We start from the raw sequence: 11,270 nt of genomic DNA, 5'->3' as shown, positions 1-11,270 counted from the left end.
CCACCCGCGCCCTGCAGCCCCGACACACGGTCCTCGGCAGGGCGGGCCCTGACCTCTCTGGCTTTGGCTTCCTTCTGCATGAAGTGGGGGGGCCACAGTCACTGCGCCGGGCGCCCTGGGGAAGGCGCCGTGACATAGCGCACAGAGCCCGGAGGACACGCCCGGGCCCATGGCCGAGGAGGGAGGAACATCCGACCCTGGCAGGTTGGCCCGTTTGCAAGGATTCCAGAGAGAGCCGCTTCCCGGCTGCGGGGAGACTGCGTGTGGCCGAGAGGTGATCCTGCACTGCCCTCTGGGGGATGGCCCGGCGGGAGGAGGGCAGCCCGCAGCCCCCGCGCAGCCCCGGCCTCCCGCGCCCTCCCGCGCCCTCCCCCCTCCAGCCTCTGGCTCCACAGGCCGTGCTCCCGGCAGCGCTCCCCCCCCTTCTTGGCACTCGGGAGGCGGTGACCCGAGCTCATGACCCCAGGCCCTGCTCTGGTCTCCACGCCCCAGACAAGGACACGGAGGCAGAGGCCGCTCCGCTGGTGCTCGCTCGGCCTTCCGCCCGCCCTGTCCAGTGCCCCGAAGCCCCCAGCATCCCCAGCCCTCCAGCCCACCCGGGACCTTCCGCGGCCTCTCGCCCGCTGCTCTGGCCATACGGGACTCAGCGTTGTCTGTTCATGGAGCTCCCCCGGCCCCCAGGCCATGGGATCCTGTGGGTTGAATCCCCCTCCGTGGCTGCAGCTCACCTGGACGAGGCGCTCCCCACGCTGCTGGCTGCTACAGGCAGGGACGGCTGTGGCCACCTGATGCCCTCGGCTCCTGGGCCGCCCCCTGGGCACTCTCACCCACCCGAAGCCCAGCCTGGCCTTCCTCCAGCCCTGGAAGCAGCAAGAGCCAGGAAACAGCCATCAGCCCCCTCCCGAGTGGTGCCCCCTTCCCCCCAGCTGTGCCCCTTCCCCCCAGGCTGTGCCCCTTCCCCCCCAGCAGCCCGCACTGGGGTTCCTCCCATCCTAAGAATCCCTCTGTGGACTCCATCCAACATCAAGCAGAAAATCATTTCTCTGCTCTTCCCGAAAGCAAAGCCCCTCAAAAGAGTCTCCAATTGTCCCTCTGGTCCCGTGAGCCTTGCCAGCGCTCCCCCCCAATGGCTCCAAAGGCCACCAAGGACCCCGGGTCCCTCATTGTGGGGTCAGCACTTGGACCTCCCTGGGCGGGCGTGGCTCCCAGCGACTCGCTTTCTCTTCCCCCACCTCTGCTCCGTACCCAGAGTGGAAGCTGGAACACTGTGATGTTTCTCCGCTGCCCCCACATCGCCCAGCAACACACCGGGGCCCCAGGCCCTGGGTGCAGCTCCCCCTCGCAGGCAACATGGGCCACAGCTCCTGACCCCCGCCTCGGGTCTGCTCCCGCCGGTCTTCCCAAACCACAAAAGGACAGCCTTCCAGTTGCTCAGACCAAAATCTTTATGACCTTTCTGGGCCCCCCTCTTCCTCAGACCCCACCCCCGTCAGCACATCCTCTGGTTTTACATTGTATGTCCCAGAGTCGGCCACCTCCCATCACTGCCTAGCCTAAGCCACCGTGAACCATTGTGTTTTTTGAGGTTGTTTGAGGTTGTTACAATTGCTTCCTCTTGTTCTTTTTCTGCCAACAGCCCTCCAAAGGCTCACAACGCCGCCCAGCATTCCCGGGGCTGACGGGGTCACCTGCTCGGGCTTCCCTTCCTGCACCCATTGCCCCACGGACTCCTAGATGCTCCTTAAGCAAGTGAGACTGTGTCCTGCCCCAGGGCCTTTGCATATGACATTCTCTTTGCCTAAACACTTTCCTGTCAGATCTCTGCCGGCTCGTTCCCTTACCTCCTTGTGGTCTTCACTGAAATGTCACTTCCTCAGTGACATTGCACCTGCAGCCTCCTGCCTCCTCTCTCTGCAGCTCTGCCCTTTCCTCCTTTCCCTGCCTCCTACTTGTCTCCTGCCGGGCCGATCTCATGCATTGTCTGGTTCTCAAGGGCAGGGATTTCGACCTCTCTGCTCAACACTGCATCCCCTGTGCCCCAAACAGCACTGGCACGTGGTGGTTGCCCAGTAAACATCCACCAAGCGAATAGCACAAGGACTTAACCTGACTCAGAACCAAGAGTCCCAATAGGAAGCTGCAGGGGCAAGTTCTCCCCAGCTCCAGGGCAGCCCCGGCCCCCTCCCTTCGGCCTCCAAGGGGCTCTGAGTCAGGTTAGTGGTCTAGATTCATACATGGTGTTTCACCCAGGGCCAGAGTGGGTGGTCCTGACCCTAGTCCCCTGGATGCTCAGTGGGTCAGCATCAAAGCCAGATTAACCCCCAGCTTAACCCCAGCTGTCACATTCTTGTGAGAGTTGTGGGCTAGAACGATTCAGTAGCCCCAGTCTCGCACTTGGACTCAGACCTCTGGGAGTCCTCACTGCCACATGCACACATGCAGGCTCACATGCACATACATAAATGAACACATGCACACACTTGTTGGCACTGCCACTGGCTAGGGAGCCAGGGGTTCTCAATGTCGCTAATGATTGATTACAGTCCTAGAATCACACGGGACCCCAGAGACTCAGTGCTCAGGCCTTCCTGGCAATACCATCTTGTTTATCATCTTATTTCACAGGCAGGGACCCTGTTCAGAGACAGGATATGGTTTATGTCACCTTTCGCTCCCTATTCCAGGGGCAGAGTTACCCCATCAGGCCATGCGTGGACATGGTAAGGGACAGTGCCACCTCCCTGGACACACACTAGGCTCAATGATCACCAACCCCAAATGGGGATGAATAAAGTTGGCCCCACCAGTCACTGAGTGAGCCAAAGGAGATAACCAACAAGCAATGCCCCAAATATTGTGGCTCTTGAGAACCAGGGTGGTGATGACTGTGGTCATTGTTACCATGCTTCTAGGCTCACCTTGATGTAGCCTGAATTGCAAGAAACATCTCAGCTGGCTCTTATTTTATTTTGTCCCCACTTGGGTAGATTGCTTCTCACCCTTCATTCTGGCCTGTCATACCTCAGAGCTGTCTTGCTGGGTCACCAGTCTGCTTATCCAACTTAGGGGGAAATGCCCTCTGAACACCAACCTGAACTGTATCCAAAGGGTCTAGGTCCTCTCAGTGCTAAGACAATGAACACTTGGCTCTTCTGTCTGCAGGAACAAAGCGTCTGAGCACACCTACCAGGAGGCTGTTTCTGGCTGGCTTGGCTCTGTCCAGGTAATACATGCTGCCCTGACAAGCCCAGGTACCCAATAACATGGGTCAAATCACATTTCAATCTCTGTTTCTGCTGAAACCACACCACGCCCACCTTGGGAGGCTGTGGGGAGGACTTGTTTTCAGAAGAAGACTGGCATTTCCTTTTGTCCATGGGCTCACGCACCCAGTGAGAAGGAGGTTGCCAATACTTGGGTTAAAAAGAGAGTCCTTCTGCTTCTGACCAAGATGAATAACAGTTTTGTGTTACTTCCACCAGGAACAATCCAAAGAATTCGCAGAGCAAGACATCCTGACTGTATTCCACAAGTCCAAATGATAAAGTAGAGATATGGGGGATAAAAAAGACCCAAATCAAACTTTGTTGAAAACTACAATGCACAAGATAGAAAACATAGCAGACAGAATAACAGAAAATTAGCATTATGAAAAAAAAAAGATTGGTGAACTTGAAGACATACTGTTGGAAACTATCCATAATGAAACACACAGAGGAAAAAGAATCCCCCCCAAAGAAAAGAGTTCCAGTGAGCTGCGGGTCAACTTCAATCAGCCTAATATATGTGTAATTGGAGTCCCTGAAGGAGAGGAGGCAGGGAACAGAAAAAAAGAGATTTGAAGAAGTAATGATCAGATTTTTCCAAAATGATGAAAGCTACAAACCCACAGATCCAAGGGTTCAACAAACTGCAAGCATGAGAAGCATGAGGAAAATTACATGAAGGCACATCATAATTGAACTGCTCAAAAACAGTGATAAAGAGGAAATCTTAAAAGTAGCCATGGAGAAAGACATTCCACAAAGGAAGAAAATGAGAATGACAGCAGATTTCTTGTCAAAAGCAATGCAAGTAAAGCAACGATATTTTTTAAAGTACCAGAAGAAAAACTGTCATCTGTACCTATCTTTAAAAGAAGGGTATCATTTAAAATATAATTCCAGCAAATATATACACAGTAAAATATCTTTGAAAAGGAAAAGTGAGTAATGACATTTTTTCAAACACACAGAAGCAGGAAAAAATTCATCAGCAGCACACTTGCACTACAAGAAATGTTAGAGCCCTGGGGCTCCTGGGTGGCTCAGTGGTTGAATGTCTGCCTTCGGCTCAGGGTGTTATCCTGGGGTCCTGGGATTGAGTCCCACATTGGGCTTCCCACAGGGAGCCTGCTTCTCCCTTTGCCTGTGTCTCTGCCTCTCTCTGTGTGTCTTTCATGAATAAATAAAATCTTTAAAAAAAAAAAAAGAAAAAAGAAATGTTACAGTCCTTCTTGCAGAGGAAAAATGATGCCAGCTGGAAATACAGATCTATACAAAGATATTAAGAACATTGTAAGTGGTACCTATATGGGTAAATATATAACATTTTCTAAAATTTAAATCGCTTCAAAAAACAATTGAAAAGATCTAAATAAATGGAACAATATTCCATGTTCATGGGTTGGAAGTCTTACTGTTGTTAAAATGGAAATACTATTCAAAGTAATCTACAGACTAAGTACAACACCTATCCAAATTCCAATAGCCTTTTTCACAGAAATAGAAAAGGCAACCCTCTGTTTCATATGAAACTGCAAGGGATCCCAAATAGCCAAGGCAATTTGAAAAGGAAGAACAAAGTTGGAAGACTCACATTTCTCAACTCCATAATATACTATAAAGCTAAAGTAATCAAAAGAGTATAGTGCAGGCGTGAGGATAGACATCTTGACCAGTGGAACAAATTTAAGAATCCAGAAATAAACCTATATGTCTATGGCCAATTGATTTTCAACAAGGTTGCCAATATCATTCAATGAGGGAAAGAAGTCTCTCTTTAACAAGTGCTGAGACAACTGCATATCCACAAGCAAAAGAATGAAGTTGCACCCCTACCTCACACCATATACAAAAATTAACTTGAAGTAGACCAACAACAACCTAAGTATCATAGCTACTATAAACTCTTTTTTTTAAAGATTTTATTTATTTATTTGAGAAAGAGACAGAGACTGAGAGAGCACAAATGTGGGAGAGAGGGAGAAGCAGGTAGTCCGATGTGGGGCTCATTGCCAGGACCCCGGGATCATGACTTGAGCCAAAGGCAGATGCTTAACCGACTGAGCTGCCCAGGCTCCCCTACTATAAACTCTTAAAAGATAACATATGAATTAATCTTCATGGCCTTGGATTTGGCAATGGATTCTTAGATATGACACCAAAAGCATGATGAACAAATAAGTAAAACTTCATCAAAATTAAAAACTTCTGTGTATTAAAAGACATTACCAAGACAGTGAAAAGGCAACCTACAGAGTGGGAGAAAATATTTATAAATCAAATATCTCATAAGGGTGTAGCTTCCAGAAGATATAAAAGACTCTGACAACACCAAAAAGAATCCAATTTTAAAGTGGGCAAAGGACTTCTCCAAAGAATATACACATGGCCAACAAGCACATAAAGAGATGCTCAATATCATTAGCTATGAGAGAAAAATACAAACATCACGGTGAAATACCATTTTATATGTTTTGACAGGACTATGTAAAACATAGTGTCAAACATTGTTTCAAACAAAGGAAATAAGCATAGGCAAGGTGGTAGAGAAACTGGAATCCTCAGACTTAGTCAGTAAAAATATAAAATGGTTCAGCTGCTGTGGAAAACAATTTGGCTGTTCCTCATAAAGTTAAACATAGAATGACCATAGAAACCAGCATTTCTTCCAAAAAATTGAAAACAAGTCTTTAAATCCTTACACACCAGTGCTCATAGCAACAATATTCACAGCAGCTAAAGGGTAAAAATGACCCAAATGTCCATCAATGGATGAGTGGATAAACAAATTGGGGTCCATCCATACAATAGAATGCTACTCAATCATAAAAAGGAACAAAGCACTGATGCATGCTACAGTATGGATGAACCTTGACAACATTATGCTAAGTGAAAGAAATCAGACACAAAGGTCACCTATTAAATGATTCCAATTACACAAAATACCCAGAATAGGTAAGTCCGTAGAAACTGAATGAAGATGAGTGGTTGTCGAGAGTCCAGGGGGAATGGGGTGTAACTTCTTAATGAGTGTGGGGCTTTATTTTGGAAGGATGGAAATGTTTTTGAACATCAGTAGAGGTGGTGGTTACACAACTTTGTGAATGTGCTAAATGCCACTGGATTAATCACTTTAAAATAATTAATTTTGCTATGTGAATTTCACCTCAATTTTTAAAGAAATGATTGATTGTTCACATATATTTATAAAATAAGTAAAATGTATGGCAATAGGATAAAGGTCAGAAGGGGGAAATGGAAATGCTATTATAAGGTTTTTACACTATACGAGGTGAAGTGACATAATATCACTTGAAAGTAGACTCTGATAAGTTCAAGACTGTAGGATAAACCCTAAAGCAATCACTAAAATAATTTAACAAAGAAACATAACTAAGGAGGTAAAATGGAAAAATAAAAAGTACTCAATCCAAAATAAGGCAGTAAAAGAAAAAAAACAAGGAACAGATGAGACCAACAACAACAACAATAAAACTATCACAAAACAAAGAGACCTAATATATCAATAATCACATTAAATGTAAATTATCTAAGCACCCCAATGGGAGATCAGAGATTACAAGATTGCATAAAATAATCAAGGTCTGGGGCGCCTGGTTGGCTCAGTCAGAAAAGCATGCGACTCTTGATACTGGGGTCATGAGTTCAAGCCCCACATTGAGTGTAGAGATTACTTAAATAAATACATAAACTCTAAAAAAAAAAATCAAGGTCCAACTATAATATTACATACAAGAAATGAACCTTAAATATATAGACACAGGGATGCCTAGATGGCTCATCAGTAGAGTGTCTGCCTTTGGCTCAGGGCATGATCATGGGATCAAGTCCCATATTGGGTTCCCTATGGGGAGCCTGCTTCTCCCTCTGCCTATGTCTCTGCCTCTGTGTGTGTGTGTCTCTCATGAATAAATAAATAACATCTTTAACAAAAGAAAAGACTTACCACTACAATGGTAATCCAAACAATGCTGGACTAGCTATACATCAAAGTAAATTTCAGAGGACAGAATATTACCAGAGATAAAGCAATTTCATAATTATAAAGGTGTCAGTTAACCAAGAGAACATAGCAATTTTTTAAAAGATTTTATTTATTTTATTGGAGAGAGAGAAACAGAGCATAAAGACAGAGGGGCAGAGAGAGAGAGACAAGCAGTCTCCCCACTGAATGGGGATCCTGCCTCAAGGCTTGATCCCAGGACCCTGAGATCATGACCTGAGCCGAAGTTAGACACATAACCAACTGAGTCACCTAGGTGCCCCAAGAGGATATAACAATCTTAAATATTTAGAGCTTCAGAATACGTGAAGCAAAAGCTGATAAGCTGAAGAGGGAACTAAATCACAATTATGGAGAGAGATTTCAACACTCTTCTCTCAATTACTGATAGAACAAGAGGCAGAAAATCATCAAGGATATAGAAGATCTGAGCCATATTATTAGCCAACTTGTCCTAATTACAATTCATAGAATGTTACACTCAACAACAGCAGAATAAACACTCTTCTGAAGTGCACAAGGATAGAGCATATTACCAAGATATGGTATATTCTGGCTCATGAAATTTAAAAGGATTCAGGTTACACAAATTATGTTCTCTTACCATAATTGAAATCAGTAATATAAAGATATTTGGGCAATCCTCAAATATTTGGGAACTAAACAAATTATATTATACTCCCATGAGTCAAAGAAGGAATCAAAAGTGAAATTAGAAAGTATTTTAAACTGAATGATGAAAACACAACATATCAGAATTTGTGAGATGATGCTAAAGCAGAGATTAGCTTCACCTTAGATATATTAAATGCCTATATTAGAAAAGAAGAAGGATCTCAAAATCTCAAATCCGTGACCTCAGTTCTACCTTAATAGAAAAAGAGCAAATTTAACCCAAAGTAAGCAAAAGAAATAATGAAGAGCAAAGCTAAAATTGGTGAAATAGAGAGAGAAAAATAATAAAGGGGAAAATGAAACCAAAGCCTGTCTGTTCGGGAAGCTTAATAAAACTGATAAAACTCCAATTAAACTAATAAGGAAAAATAAAAAAGATCCTAATTACTAAAATTAGAAACGAGAAAAGTCACTACAGACTTTATAGATAGTAAGAAGATAATCAGAGAATATTATGAACAATGTTATGCCTATAAATTGGACAGCTTAAACAGCCAAATTCTTGGGAAGAGATGAATTTCCAAAGCTCACTCAAAAGTAAATAGAAAAAAAAAAAAGGAAATAGATAGCCTGAATACCCCTATATCTTTTTTTTTTTTTTTTAGATTTTATTTCTTTATTCATGAGAGACACAGAGACAGAAAGAGAGGCAGAGACACAGGCAGAGGGAGAAGCAGGCTCCATGCAGGGAGTCTGACGTGGGACTTGATCCTGGGTCTCCAGGATCATGCCCTGGGCTGAAGGCGGCGCTGAACCACTGAGCCACCTGTGCTGCCCCTCCCTATATCTATTAAAGAAACTGACATTGCACAAACAAAACTCCAGGTCCAGATGCCTTCACTCATGAATTCTATGAGTGAATTTTGGGAATTCTCCACAAACTCTCAGAATATTAAAGAAGGGATGTGTTTCCCAACTAACAACATATGAAAAGGACAACACAGCATGACCAAGTGAGCTTTTATCTAAGCATTGCAAAATTGGTTTAATATTAGAAAACTAATCGGTGTAATTCACCACATTAACATGCTTGAAAAAATAAACATATGATCACCTTAATTGATGCAGGAAAAAAATCTGTATCCATTCTTGATCAAAAATTCAGTAAACTGGAAATAGAAGGGAACTTTCTCCATCTGAGAAAAGACATCTAAAAAAAAGCTACAACTAACATCATATTAATGATGGAAGACTGAATTTTCTTCCCCTAAGATCAGCAATGAGACATGACGTCTGCTGTCGTCACTTTTATTCAGCCTGAACTGGAGGTTCTTCCTGGCAAATCAGGCAGGAAAAATAAATAAAAGATATCTAGATTGGAAAAAAAGAAGTAAAACTGCGTGTATTCAGAGACAACATGATCTTCCATGTGGAAAATCCAACGAATTTACAATAAAGAGTTTAATGAGCTTGCAGAAACAAGATCAGTATCCGTAAATCATTTGTATTTCTATATACTAGTGACACAAAATCAGAAATGAAGACTTTAAAATTCATTTATAATAGTATCAAAAAGTATGACATATTTAAGAGTACACCTGACAAAAGATATGAAAGACCCTGAAAATCACATAATATTGCCAAAAGAAATTACAGATCTTCATAAATGGAGACGTAGACTGTGTTTGCGAGCTAGACTCAATATTGTGAAAATGTTGCTTTCCCCCAAAATCGATGTGTAGATTTAATGCCACACCACTCATGCATGCTTCTTGGAGAGACTGACAGACTCTCACACTCACATGGAAGTGTATAGAACCTTTATAAATAAGAACAGAAGTGGAAAATCCATACTATATCATTTTAAGACTTAATATACAGCTACTGTAATCAAGAGCGTGTAATACTCATGTGAAGAGAAGTGGGTCGATGGAACGAGATAGAGACACATGCATAGAGAGGCAACTTATTTTTGACAAAGTGTAAAGTTGATTTAGTGGAGAAATGGTCATATGATAGTCCTTTTAACAGGTGGCATTAGAACATTTGAATATTTATCTGCAAAAACAAAACAAAACAAAACAAAAAAATCCTGAAGAGCAAATTTAAATGTCTATCTGGCCCCGTATACAAAAATTAACTTAAAATTGGGCCATAGGCCTAAATGGAAAGCCTAAAACTATAAAAACTTTAAAAGAATGTTGCGGTCTTGACACCAATTTCTTGGCTACGACACCCAAAGCATGATCCATAAAGGGACACATTGGTCTTTGGGCTTTATAAAAATTAAAGCCTTTTTTTGCTCTTTGAAAGATGCTGTCAAGAGAATAAAGAGACAAGCCAGACTGGGAGAAAATAATTTCAAAGCATATACCTGATAAGGGACTTGCATCCAGAATATACAAAGAATTCCCAACACCCAACGTAAGAGAACAAACAACCCACCGTTTTTTAATGCACAAAAGATTGGAACAACATGTGCCAAAGAAGATGCATGAAGAGCAAATAAGCACACGGAAAGACGCGTATCTTTATTCATTCGGGGAGGGGGAGGGAAATGCACAGTAAGATCCCAGCAAGAGACCCTCTCCATCTATTTGACTAAAATGAGAAAAGCTGACAGCATGCTGTCAAGGATGTAGAAGGACCCACCCACTGCGGGTGGCAAGGCCTGTAAAATGCCACAAGCAAGCACTTTCGGAAAAACACTTGGGCAACTTCTTAAAAAGTTAAACATATACTGAAAACATACATCCATACAGAGCTTTGTGTATGAGTAGTCATAGCAACTTTATTTCTTTTTTTTTTAAGATTTTATTTATTTATTCATGAGAGACACAGAGAGAGAGAGAGAGAGAGAGAGAGAGAGAGGCAGAGACACAGGCAGAGGGAGAAGCAGGCTCCATGCAGCGAGCCCGCCGTGGGACTCGATCCCGGGATCAGGCCCTGGGCTGAAGGCAGCGCTAAACCGAGCTGCCCAGCAACTTTATTTCTAACCCCAAATTGGACACAACCTAAATGTGTATCAGCAAGAGAATTAAAAAATAAACAACAAAAAACCAAGTTGCAGGATCTACACACTGAGCAATAAAAAGGAACGTGCCTTCAACACGCCCTACAACAGGGACGGATCTCAGTCATTCCGCTGAGGGCAAGCGCGCAGAGAACATACTGCAGGAGTCCCTTTATGTAAAATCCCAGGAAATACAAACTAATTTATAGTGGCAGAAAGCACATCAGTGGATGTCTGGGAAAAGGTAGGGCAAGAAGGGGCAGGAGGGAGGGATTGATGGCAAAGAGGCATTTTGGGGGATAATGGACTGGTTCATTATCTTGATTTTGCGGTGGCGGTTTCACAGATGGGTACA

General features: G+C 43.6%; 1 long non-coding RNA gene across 1 annotated transcript; it reads left to right on the top strand.

Annotated features, from left to right (window-relative positions):
• Nucleotides 1–1,421: 1,421 nt before the first annotated feature.
• Nucleotides 1,422–10,965, top strand: LOC140642661 (uncharacterized). The gene is made up of 3 exons (XR_012039078.1): nt 1,422–1,749; nt 3,163–3,223; nt 3,483–10,965. It is a non-coding gene; the product is annotated as an uncharacterized lncRNA (long non-coding RNA).
• Nucleotides 10,966–11,270: the final 305 nt, after the last annotated feature.

The sequence above is a fragment of the Canis lupus genome, chromosome 11, assembly GCF_048164855.1.
Source record: "Canis lupus baileyi chromosome 11, mCanLup2.hap1, whole genome shotgun sequence".
Taxonomy (NCBI): Eukaryota; Metazoa; Chordata; class Mammalia; order Carnivora; family Canidae; genus Canis; species Canis lupus.
The sequence above is the reverse complement of the archived record's forward strand: the minus strand, read 5'-3'. Positions and strand labels throughout refer to the sequence as shown.